Below are 11,081 nucleotides of genomic sequence, written 5' to 3'. Positions count from 1 at the left end.
TGCTTGGCTTTTGCTTCTGTGCAACAAACATCAGATAAACTCATTAAAAGAAAATTAAATTCTGAGTTGCAGTTGTGGATCTAAATCTAAATTTTATGTTTTAAGAAGATGGGGGGTACTTATTTGCAATATCTAGTATATGCATGAGTCAAGCGGAAAAGGTCAGATAATGTGATGTCAGGAAAATGAACCCTTAGATATGTATTTTAATGTTTTTTTTCTTTCATGCATGTGTTTCTAACGCATTTATAAGATTATCTCTTTGTTGCTTTGTATGTCCCTCCCCCACAGTATAACCCCTGCTTTCACTATATTTGATGTCAGTATAACTTGAGGAGGAGGTGGGGAAAAACCAGTTGTTTAAGGATACAGGTGGACCTGTTGCAACAATGAGAAGTACAAGTTGTCATGTCCAAAACGAGCTTTACAACGTCGGTTCGGGGAGGGGGGGGGAATGGGGGAGAAGGAGAAGGATTGGGATTGGGGGGGAGGGGGGAGGCTGGGAAGGGACGTGAAGGGTAAACAAAAGGAGGAGGCTGCAATGCTTGGTAAGAAATGTACCCATTATCCTGCCCATGTAATTGTAACCCCTCTGTACAGTATGTTCACAAATAAAAAAAAAAAAGAATATGGGGGGTAGATGGGATGGGAGGGTGGGATTTATCTTAATGGAAGAGCATTGGCCTAGCAAGTGCAAGGCCCTGAGTTCAGTTTTCAGCTCTATGGGGAAACACAAAACAACAACAAGCACACACGCACCAAAAGCCTAAATTTTATGTTGAACACCGATGGCCTGTGTCTATAATCCTAGCTACCCAGGAGGATGAGATCTGAGGCTCAAGGTTGGAAGTCTGCCCAGGCAGAAAAGACTATTAGACTCTTAGCTCCAGTTAACCAATAAGCTGGAAATGGAGATCCGACTCAAGGAGTAGAGCCCCAGTGATGAGCAAAAAAAAAATCCAAGCAAGTGTGTGAGGCCCTGAACGCACACCCTAGTATCAGCAAAAAGAAGCCTAAATTTTAATGGCAAAACGTAATAACAGTAAGCCAAGCAATGTGTCCTTCCTTGAGTTTGATGTCCTTGTCTTCAATTTTTGGATCTGAGTTTTTTTTTTTTTGGTGGATTTTCAGGAGGTTCTGTAGACCTTAAATCTAAATGCAAAATTCTTTATTTTTCTTAGCTTTCATCATGTTCTCAAAGAGGCCTGAGACTCAAGACTAAAAGCAATGCTGTCAGGATAATTCATTTCAAAGTGCAAGCTCCTCTTTATCCTGTTTATATTGTATTTTTGCAACAGTATGTAAGTCTTACCAAATTCCATGCCACAAAAAATACAGTGAAAAAGCGACATGAAACAACATTTTCCTCTGAAGAGTTAGATGATAGCTGACAATACTGCATGTCTCAAGTACAAGAGCATCAACTGCTTTTGGATCCCAGGACTATCCCTTCTCACTACTGTCTGTCATACTCCTACAGAGGTGAGGTCATGGAACAAGTTAAAAAACCTGCACCAGGCTGGGAATATGACTTAGTGGTGGAGTGCTTGCCTAAACACGCATGAAGCCCTGGGTTCGATTCCTCAGTACCACATAAACAGAAAAGGCCAGAAGTGGTGCTGTAGCACAAGTGGTAAGAGTGCTAGCCTTGAGCAAAAAGAAGCTCAGGGACAGTGCCCAGGCCCTGAGTCCAAGCCCAAGGACTGGCAAAACAAAAAAACACCAGAGACCCCACTCATCCCAAGGGAATGCTACTACCCCAGACTTCACTAAAACACTGGCCTTCATCAATGGATGCAGATACGAGAATTTACTCCAGATTGCTTTCCTAAACCCAACCATCTTAATCCTGATCTAGTTTTAGAATAGGTTGTTTTATTTTTATAAGTACTTGAGTTCTACTGAAGAGATAGAAATGAATAAGCAACTACTTCAAAGTGTCATCATACTCCTTTACTATAAATTCTTCAAATAAGATTTCATCCAAGGAACAAAGGTGATGAATATTTTTAGGGAAAGGTAAGAGCCTGAGTTCTTTTGGGTATTTAATTGTTGAAAACGTCCAATGTTCTGCATTCCTGTTGGTTTTTACTGTTTTGACTCACTACGTCCTGGAGACAGTGAGGGGAAGACAACCAAAAAATCTGTGTGGTGATTTAAAGATACAGACACAAATCCTGTGATCACTCTTCAGAAAGTGGAGCTTAGTCCTCATTCTATGGAGTGTGGGCAGCACTTAATAATAGCACACGACCCCAAATGAATAGAAGATGGCTGAAGTGACTGTGACTTACATGACGAGGTCATAAAAGACAGTGCAGCAGCCTCCTTTTCACTCTTCGGGGAGCACTGTCACAGAATAAGGATCTCAAACAGCCCCATAAAAAGGCCTGTGTAAGGAGAAGTGGAGCCAACAGCCATGCTCTGCAACCACTACAAATGGACCCTTCAGCTCTAGGGAAGACTTCCGATGAAGTCTGGGCAGTGTTGACTGAAAACTCAAGGTGGGTACTGAGCCAGAACTACCCAGGTGAGCCACGTGTAGCTGACAGAGGCTGCATGAGATAATAAAAGTTTTCTTTTTTTAGGATGACAAGTTCTGGAGTAATATCCTCATTCCCTAACTCTACTTTTTCTTCCTCCTCCCCCTCCTCGCCTCCTCCTCCTGCTCCTCTTCCTCCTCCTCCTTTTTGGATCATTTGTGGGGCTTGAACTCTGGGCCTGGGTGCTGTCCCTCAACAATTCAGCTCAAGATGAGCACTCTACCACTTGAGCAACAGCACCATTTTCAGTTTTCTTGAGGTTAATTGGAGATAAGAGTCTCATGGACTTTCCTGCCTCAGGTGGCTTTTTTTTTTTGGGGGGGGGGGTCCGGTCGTGAGGCCTGAACTCTGGGCCTGGGCGCTGTCTCTCAGCTCTTAGCTCAAGGCTAGGGCTCTACCACTTGAGCCACAGCTCCACTTCTGGCTTTTTTTTCTTTTTGCTTATGTGGTGCTGGGGAATCGAACCCAGGGCCTCAGGCACTACCACTAAGCCATCTTCCCAGCCCCCCCCCCCCCAGGTGGCTTTGAACCACAGTCCTCAGCTCTCAGCCTCCTTAGCAGCTAGGATTACAAGTGTGAGCCACTGGTGCCTGGATTCTTTTCTCTTTCTTTCTTTCTTTCTTTCTTTCTTTCTTTCTTTCTTTCTTTCTTTCTTTCTTTCTTTCTTTCTTTCTTTCTTTCTTTCTTTCTTTTTTTAAATATCACATGGGCTCTTGTTCCTAGGCCTGCCCTTGAACTGATGGCATGATTTTTTAATCAATGAGCTTTGCAACAGACCTTCTGCAAATGGTCTCAGAATGTAACCATCATTTGCAACTTTATTTCTCTGTGTTTGGGGTTTATAACAATAGACAAATGAATTTCTGAAACATGACCTACTTATAATCTCAGCACTGCCTGTAATTCTGCTAGGGATTGCTCAGTATACATTCTTTCAGGAGACTTTCTACTTCTTTCCACTCTGAAGGGACTGACTTGTTATGCATGGTGGACAGAAAACGTCACCAGCCATTTAGCCCATCTCTCAACCAGGTGACCCATAATATACAGATTGTTTAGGTAATTGCTGAGGCCCGCAAGTTCAATTGAAAGGCACATACCTTAGGGCAGTTAACTAAGACAGACATAAAAATAACCCATGACAAACAAAGGCCATTTTCTGGTCCAGATTATCTTGTGGGAGAGAAAAAAAATAACAAAGCTAAACATTATACCATAGCTAACATTTACTGACAGCTGGTTGATGTGCCAGACACTGTGTAGGGGACCTAACTTACCATAGCTCTTTTAGTCACATCACTGGGAAGAATGTGGTAACAAAAATCATGGGTGCATGGGTGATGGAGTCAGAGTGTGTTTTAATCCTGATTTTACCATTCACCATCTCATGGTTTTCTTGTAGACTCTGCAACCTCTCTTCCCTTCAGTTTTCTTGGGGGATGGTAACTGTTACCACTTCACAGGGCTGCCGTAAAGAATAAAAAGCATTATACACATAAAGCATATAAAACTTCACTTCCTAGCATATAGTAAGTGCTCAGTTAAAGATGAAGACAGAGACACCGAGTCTCAGGGTAGTGAAGGGTCTTGGCCAAGGTTATGCAGCTAACAAATTGGTTGAATTCAGGGCCTGGACAAGATCCTTGAATTCTTTTGCTCAAGGCTAGCATTCTACCACTTAAGCTGAAGCTCCACTTCTGTTTTTCTAGTGGTTTAATTGGAGATAAGAGTCTCATGGACTTTCCTGCCCTGGCTGGCTTTGAATTGTGATCCTCAAATCTCAGCCTCCTGAGCAGCTAGGATGACAGCAGGAACTCAGATTTCAGATGGTTTCATAGTTCAGATCCAATCATGTCTACCCTGTCTTCCTCTGTTTCTTTCCATTTGTGCCTTAATTGGATGACCTGCAGAAAAAAAAAGCACCTCCAGCAAGGATACTAAGAGAGACAGACCCTTGTTTCATAGATAAACTATTTGCTAGCACTTTAAGATCTTAGCAGTGCCGGCCACTGGTGGCTCACACTTGTTATCCTACCTACTCAGGAGGCTGAGATCTGAGGATCACGGTTCAAAGCCAGACCAGGCAGGAAAGTCTGTGAGACTCTTATCTCCAATAAACAACCAGAAAACCCCAAGTAGTGCTGTAACTCAAGCAGAGTTCTAGCCCCACAACTGGTAAAATAAATAAGCAAATAAAAAAATAGCATCTTGTGAAATTCCTCCCTTAGAAACAAATTGGGAAGAGGCTGGGAAGGTGGCTCAGTGGTAGAGTGCTTGCCTTGCATGCATGAGGCCCTGAGTTCAAGTCCTCAGCACCATATAAGCAGAAAAAGCCAGAAGTGGCACTGTGGGTCAAGTGGTAGAGTGCTTGTCTTAAAGTGGAGAGTTAAGGGACAGTGCCCAGGCCTAGAGTTCAAGCCCCACAACTGACAAAAAAGAAAAAGAAAGAAAGAAAAGAAAGAAAGAAAGAGAAAGAAACAAGAGGGGGAAAAAAGTCTTAACAGTTTTTTGGTTGGTGTTTTTTTTTTGTTTGTTTGTTTTGTTTTTGCCAGTCCTGGGGCTTGAACTCAGGGCCTGGGTGGGCACTGTCCCTGAGCTTCTTTTGCTCAAGGCTAGCGCTCTCAGCACTTGAGCTACAGCACCACTTCCAGCTTTTTCTGTGTATGTGGTGCTGAGGAATGAAAGCCAAGGCTTCATGCATACTAGGCAAGCACGCTAGCATTCTACCACTGAGCTACATTCCCAGCCTAATAGTTTATTTTTTGTCGGTCGTGGGGCTTGAACTCTGGGCTTGGGCGCTGTCCTTGTGCTCTTCAGCTCAAGGTGAGCACTCTACCACTTGAGCCACAGCACCACTTCCGGTTTTCTAGCGGGTTTATTGGAGATAAGAGTCTCACGAACTTTCCTGCCCCGTCTGGCTGCCCCGTCTGGCTTTGAACCGTGATCCTCAGATCTCAGCCTCCTGAGTAGTTAGGATGACAGGCGTGAGCCACCGGCGCCGGCTTAGTTTTGTTTTGTTTTGTTTTTTTAATAATCGAAGTTGACAGGTACAAATGACAAGTATTCCCTCTCCTAACAATGCTTTTCTCTTTTTCAGGACATGTAGCTGTATAGATTCACGCATGGTATCTTGGAATGTGCTCCTGTGCCCTTTTCAGAAGGTATGGGAGCTGCTAGGTATAATGTGACAAAGGTTCGTGATATGATGTGCAACTATGCATGTGTTGGTCCTTTCTTACATGAATACTCTGTAGTCTGAGCTTCAATTTAGTCCATGGAAGAAACAGGAAGGACTCAGAATAGATAAGGGAATTTCCAAGGATAGGAAAGCCCCCTTCTAGGTGAGGTAGGAGATAAGGGACAGAGAGCGTAAGAGCTGGGAATGTCGCTCAGTGGTACAGTGCTTACTTGGCATGCCCAAGGACTTGGGTTTTAATTCTGGTCTCCTACCTCAAAAACAAACACAAACCCAAAACCATGATTGTCTCTGGTCTAAAGACCCATAACCTGTCAAGCAAACTAACCTACACTCAATCAAGTTCATTGTTAAAAAAATAAATCTGCTTCTCTTAGTTTTGAAACATGCCTTTAGATTTCTATAATTGTATCAGATTCCCAACGAGAGGAGGGTGAGGAGAATAGCATACAGCTCTGGAACTCTGAGCCGGGAAGTGGCAGCAGGGGAGGAAATTTGGCAAATAAGGGTGAAAGACAGATTTGGGGAGTGCTTTAGCATAGAAGTGGGAATTTGGAGAACCTGGTGTTGCTTGTTTTTGCGATCTATCCCACTATGAGTCCTAGTAGCGTAGTATTGCTGAGCTTACTTTTTATTTTTAAATTTTTAATTTTGTGGATTGTGTGGGGCTTGAATTCAGGGCCCAGGTGTTATCCCCGAATTCTTTGGCTGAAGGCTAGCACTCTACCACTTGTGCCACAGCTCCACTTCTGTTTTTCTGGTGGTTCATTGGAGATAAGAGCCTCATGGACTTTCCTGCCCTGGCTGGCTTTGAATTGCGATTCTCAGATCTCCGCCTCCTGAGTAGCTAGGATTACAGGTGTGAGCCACCAGCACCTGGCTTTATTTTTTAATTCATAACATTTAAATGGTCATACAGAACTTGCCATTTAAACTTGCCATTTAAGCTGATTGTGAATACAGTGCATCTTGATCAGTGTCACTCCTTTCCACATTCTCAACCCTCCTTTGACTCATCCCCTCTCTTACTTTTTTTAATTGCATAGTATATGAATTCTTGACTGCATTTCCCCCTTTGTCCCCCTTTATTCATCTACCCTTCTCCCTTTGCCCCTCCTTGCAAGTACATATTTCTTGGCACTTATTTTGTTGACCTTTGGCTTTGTTTTTCTAAGAAATGAATTATTTGAGTTCTATTACATTATTTGAGTCAACTATCATATTTTAGTTAATACATTTGTAACCAATTGCATCCCACCCAACCTGTTTTCTTATAGATTGATAGGCAAGTTCTAGCTACCACAAATGGGAGAAAACATGCAGTCTTTGTTTCTCTGGGACTGACTGACTTCACTTAATATAATTTTTTCCAGGTCTTTCAATTTCCTTACAAATGGTACAATATTAATTCTTTCTAATGGATAAGTAAAATTCCATTGTGAATATATACCACATTTTCTTGATCCATTCTCGCCCGTAACCAGAAATGGAAAATATTTGTCTTCTCTCCTTCATAGAGACATTGTAAGCATCAAGCATTTCTTGTCAATTTTACTATAAGAAGTTACTAGAGACTCTGCCACCTGAATGAAACTACAAAGCAAAATATGTGCAGTGTTGGTGGTTAAGCATCCAACATGTAGGATGGCTGATGCTTGCCTTTGTTTTATTCATGACACATTGGGAGCCATTTAAAATCTAGATAACATATGACTGTTACCATTTCTATCCTAAGCTGTGAAGCCCTGGAAATACTCATGGATTCACATATGAAAATATTTTAATTACAGAGCACTCATTCATGACTTTAAATTCTCATCTATAAATATCTCTCAGTGGTGTGTTAGGGTTTTCCTAAGAAAATTTTAGTAGTGAGATCAACATGACTCTAAATGGTTGGTGATGGTTGCTTCACTAATAGTTAATATTTGTACTAGATCTATTTCAAAGAACATTGTAACCTCGACAAATTAAGCCAGGACAAAGAAGCAACTGCCAACAAGTGGCTCTCTTGTGGCCTGTACACACCGATGGCTTTAAACAATGAAGTTCTTTGTGCATACTCACTCCAGAAGTTATTGTGAGATTTAATTAGATTAAAATCTGCCAAGTGCTTTGAGCTTTTCCCAGAATTCCTTTGTAAATAATGGTAGTATTATTTTTTTTTTCAAAACAGTATCTTCATGTTGGTCCTCCAAGAAGCAAATGTAACAAGTTCATCTCCCTGTGTTCCCTGACACAAAGGACATTTTTTAAAAAAGCTCAGACTGAAACCAAACCTACAATTACCCTTAATAGTTTTAAGTTGACTATAGGAGCCCAAGGGACTGAGTCAAAATGACTGTCTCTAATCACAAAGATCTTGGTGTGTGATTTACACTCTACAATCATACTTCGTGATCATGGTGGCAGGTGGTAGTTAGATATAAACTACTGTAGTTAGTATAGCTATTTTTTGTTGAAGAACAAAGATGTACTGTCCTCACTGTCTGTTTATAGTATAATGACTTACATTCTGCTCACTTACAAATAGCGCTTAAGGTAGCTTCTCTTCAAATACTCTCCCCTTATCTCTATGCAATGTAAATGCTGGGACCTTTTCCTGGTACCAGGTACTGTTGAACGTATCCACAGAAACACACACAAGCAACTGGGCTAGAGCTAGAAGCCCTAGATCTTAGAATTAAAACCCTAGAGCAGATGGTTCTTGCAAAACCCTTCACCTTTGTCCCTTGCTCTCCTCTCTCCTAACCCTGCTCCTAGTGACACCTCTATCTGCAGCCCTTGTTGTCTACATCCTTGCCCAGAGTGTCACTCTGAAAATTCTGAGCAGAAGGCTTGAAGTGGCAGAAACTCTGGATCAGGCTCCATTGAGACTTGGGGATAAGAGGCCGTTTGTATAGACAATGTCACCTATCTGGCATGTGTCCAGCCTGGTTTGCTTGGGGCTGAAGGGGTTTCCTGGGACTTGGGACTTTGGGTTTTCCTGGGTCCTTGTTTTCCTAGCAATTAGTATAGATTCTGCAAGTCTGATAATGGCTGAATCATCGTGGAGTGGGGAGGAACTTCATGGCTGAATCTTTGCTGAGTGGGGAGGAACTTCACAGGGGAAGACACTTGATTCCTTTTGGACTACACAGTACTTCAGGCCAGATGCTTTCAGAGGACTTTGAATCTGACTCCTGTTCAATTGCAATGGAAGACATCATATAGGCCACAGCACTAGGGCTCTTGTTAGAATCATCGAGTCCTCGGTCAGTTTTGTAAGCAACTGACGAAATTACTACTAAGGTTGAAATTTATTAGCAGTAGTAGTATTAGTACGAGTAGTCGTGGTTGTACAAAGGGGTTACAATTTCCTAAGTCAGATTATGAGCACAATGCTTGGTCCGTGTCACCTCTGCCTTCTCCCTCATTCCCCCCTCCAATCCCTACCCTCACATTACATAGTTCATTTTTTAAATATAACGTACATGGATGATCAGGACAGTGTTTGCTCAGCCTTCCACCCTCCATTCCTGAAAGGTTCATATCTCAACTCTCCTGGGGATATATACTTTTCCTGTTGCCCTGCAGGCCCTCTTCAAGGAACGAGGGACAGGAGAAGCCAAGTTACCTTAGAGCTGGAACAAAGGTTAGCAGGAGTTTTAGAGAACTTTGTTTCCTGTTGTGCCAGTTTTCCTGCTGAGGTGTTCAGCACAATCTCCTGCATCTGGCTCACTCCTGTTCAGCCAACCCTTGAATGTTGTGTCCAGTTCTCAGATCCATCTCTACCTCTCCTTCCTTTCTTCTCCATTTTCCTTTTTCTCTCTTCTTCCCTCTTCCCTTTGTTGCTCCTTCTCTTCCTCTCTTCTTCCTTCCTTTTCTTTAACAGATATTACTTGAATGCCTGCTATCTGGAGCTAAAGAGAAACCTAGATGTGACCTTTCTCCCTAGTAGTCCTGCATGCATACCACTAATTCTAAATCTTTGTGGCCAGTTTTTTTTTTCTCCATTAAATTCAGATTGCTGCCATCTATATCAATATTATTTTATTTTCCAGTGTGGGATCTTTCCCTGTGTTGCCCAGGTTGGCTTTGAACTGATGGGCTCCAGGGATACTCGGTCCTCAGCCTTCTCAGTAACTGGAATTAATGGTGTTTACCACTGTGCCCGGCTATCAAAATTTTTAAGTGAAAGGACAAAACAGTATATCCTTTACTCACCTTTCAATTTTAGTCTTCTCAGAAATTTCCACAAATTTCCCATCAGACAAAAATCTCAGGCAACCAGCCATAGTCACTGCATACCGACTGTTACAATGGAGGTCAGAAAGTTTGCTTAATAGTAGTACTCTTGCTGCCTTTAGTCTTGGTTTAGTCCTGAGTTGTAATCTCTCAAAATGTAGAGTCCCATTTTATTACACAAATTGTTTGGGTTCTTTTTGCCCCAAAGTGCTCTGCAATGTATTTGCTACCATGGAAGCCTCCGTTTCCTGATCACATGGTTAGCTTTCTAGGCTGTTCTGATTATGTAGTACCAGGATTGGCAAGCTTTTTCCATAAAATTCAGAGAATCATTTCAGCTTTGTGGTGGTACCTGGGTGTTACTGACAGTTCTCTGACATTGTAGCATGAAAACAGCCATGAAAGACAGTAAACCAACCCAATGAGATACATCTTTGCTCTAGTTAAAATCTGTAAAGAAATTAGGATCTGCCCATTGCAACAATGAGATGTATAAGACACTATGTCCAAAAATGAACTTTACAATTTAGAAGTGGGGAGGAATGTAGTTGTAGAGATGGGAGGGAAGGGATGGGAGGGGAAAAACAAAGGAGGCAACAATGCTTGATAAGAAATGTACTCATGGGCTGGGAAGGTGGCTCAGCGGTAGAGTGCTTGCCTTGCATGCATGAGGCCCTGGGTTCGATTCCTCAGCACCACATAAGCAGAAAAAGCCAGAAGTGGCGCTGTGGCTCAAGTGGTAGAGCGCTAGCCTTGAGCTGTAGAGCTGAGGGACAGCACCCAGGCCCAGAGTTCAGACCCCACAACCGGCAAAAAAAAACAAAAAAACAAAAACAAACAAACAAAAAGAAATGTACTCATTACCTTGCTCATATGATTATAGCCCCTCTGTACAGTATTTTCACAATAAAAAACTTATAATTTTAAAAAATGAACTGTATATTAAATAAAAATTTAAAATTGATATCTAAAAAAAGAAATTAGGATCTGAAGCTTATGTAGTTTTCACTTGTCATAATAGTTTTCCTTTCTAATAAAAAAAAACTGTACAGACCATTCTTAGTTTGCAGACTGTTAAAAAAACAGGCAGTGGCTAGATATGTCTTGAGGACTAT

This window comes from Dipodomys merriami, unplaced genomic scaffold (assembly GCF_024711535.1).
Source record: "Dipodomys merriami isolate MVZ:Mamm:240054 unplaced genomic scaffold, mDipMer1.0.p SCAF_185, whole genome shotgun sequence".
Classification (NCBI taxonomy): Eukaryota; Metazoa; Chordata; class Mammalia; order Rodentia; family Heteromyidae; genus Dipodomys; species Dipodomys merriami.
The sequence above is the reverse complement of the archived record's forward strand: the minus strand, read 5'-3'. Positions refer to the sequence as shown.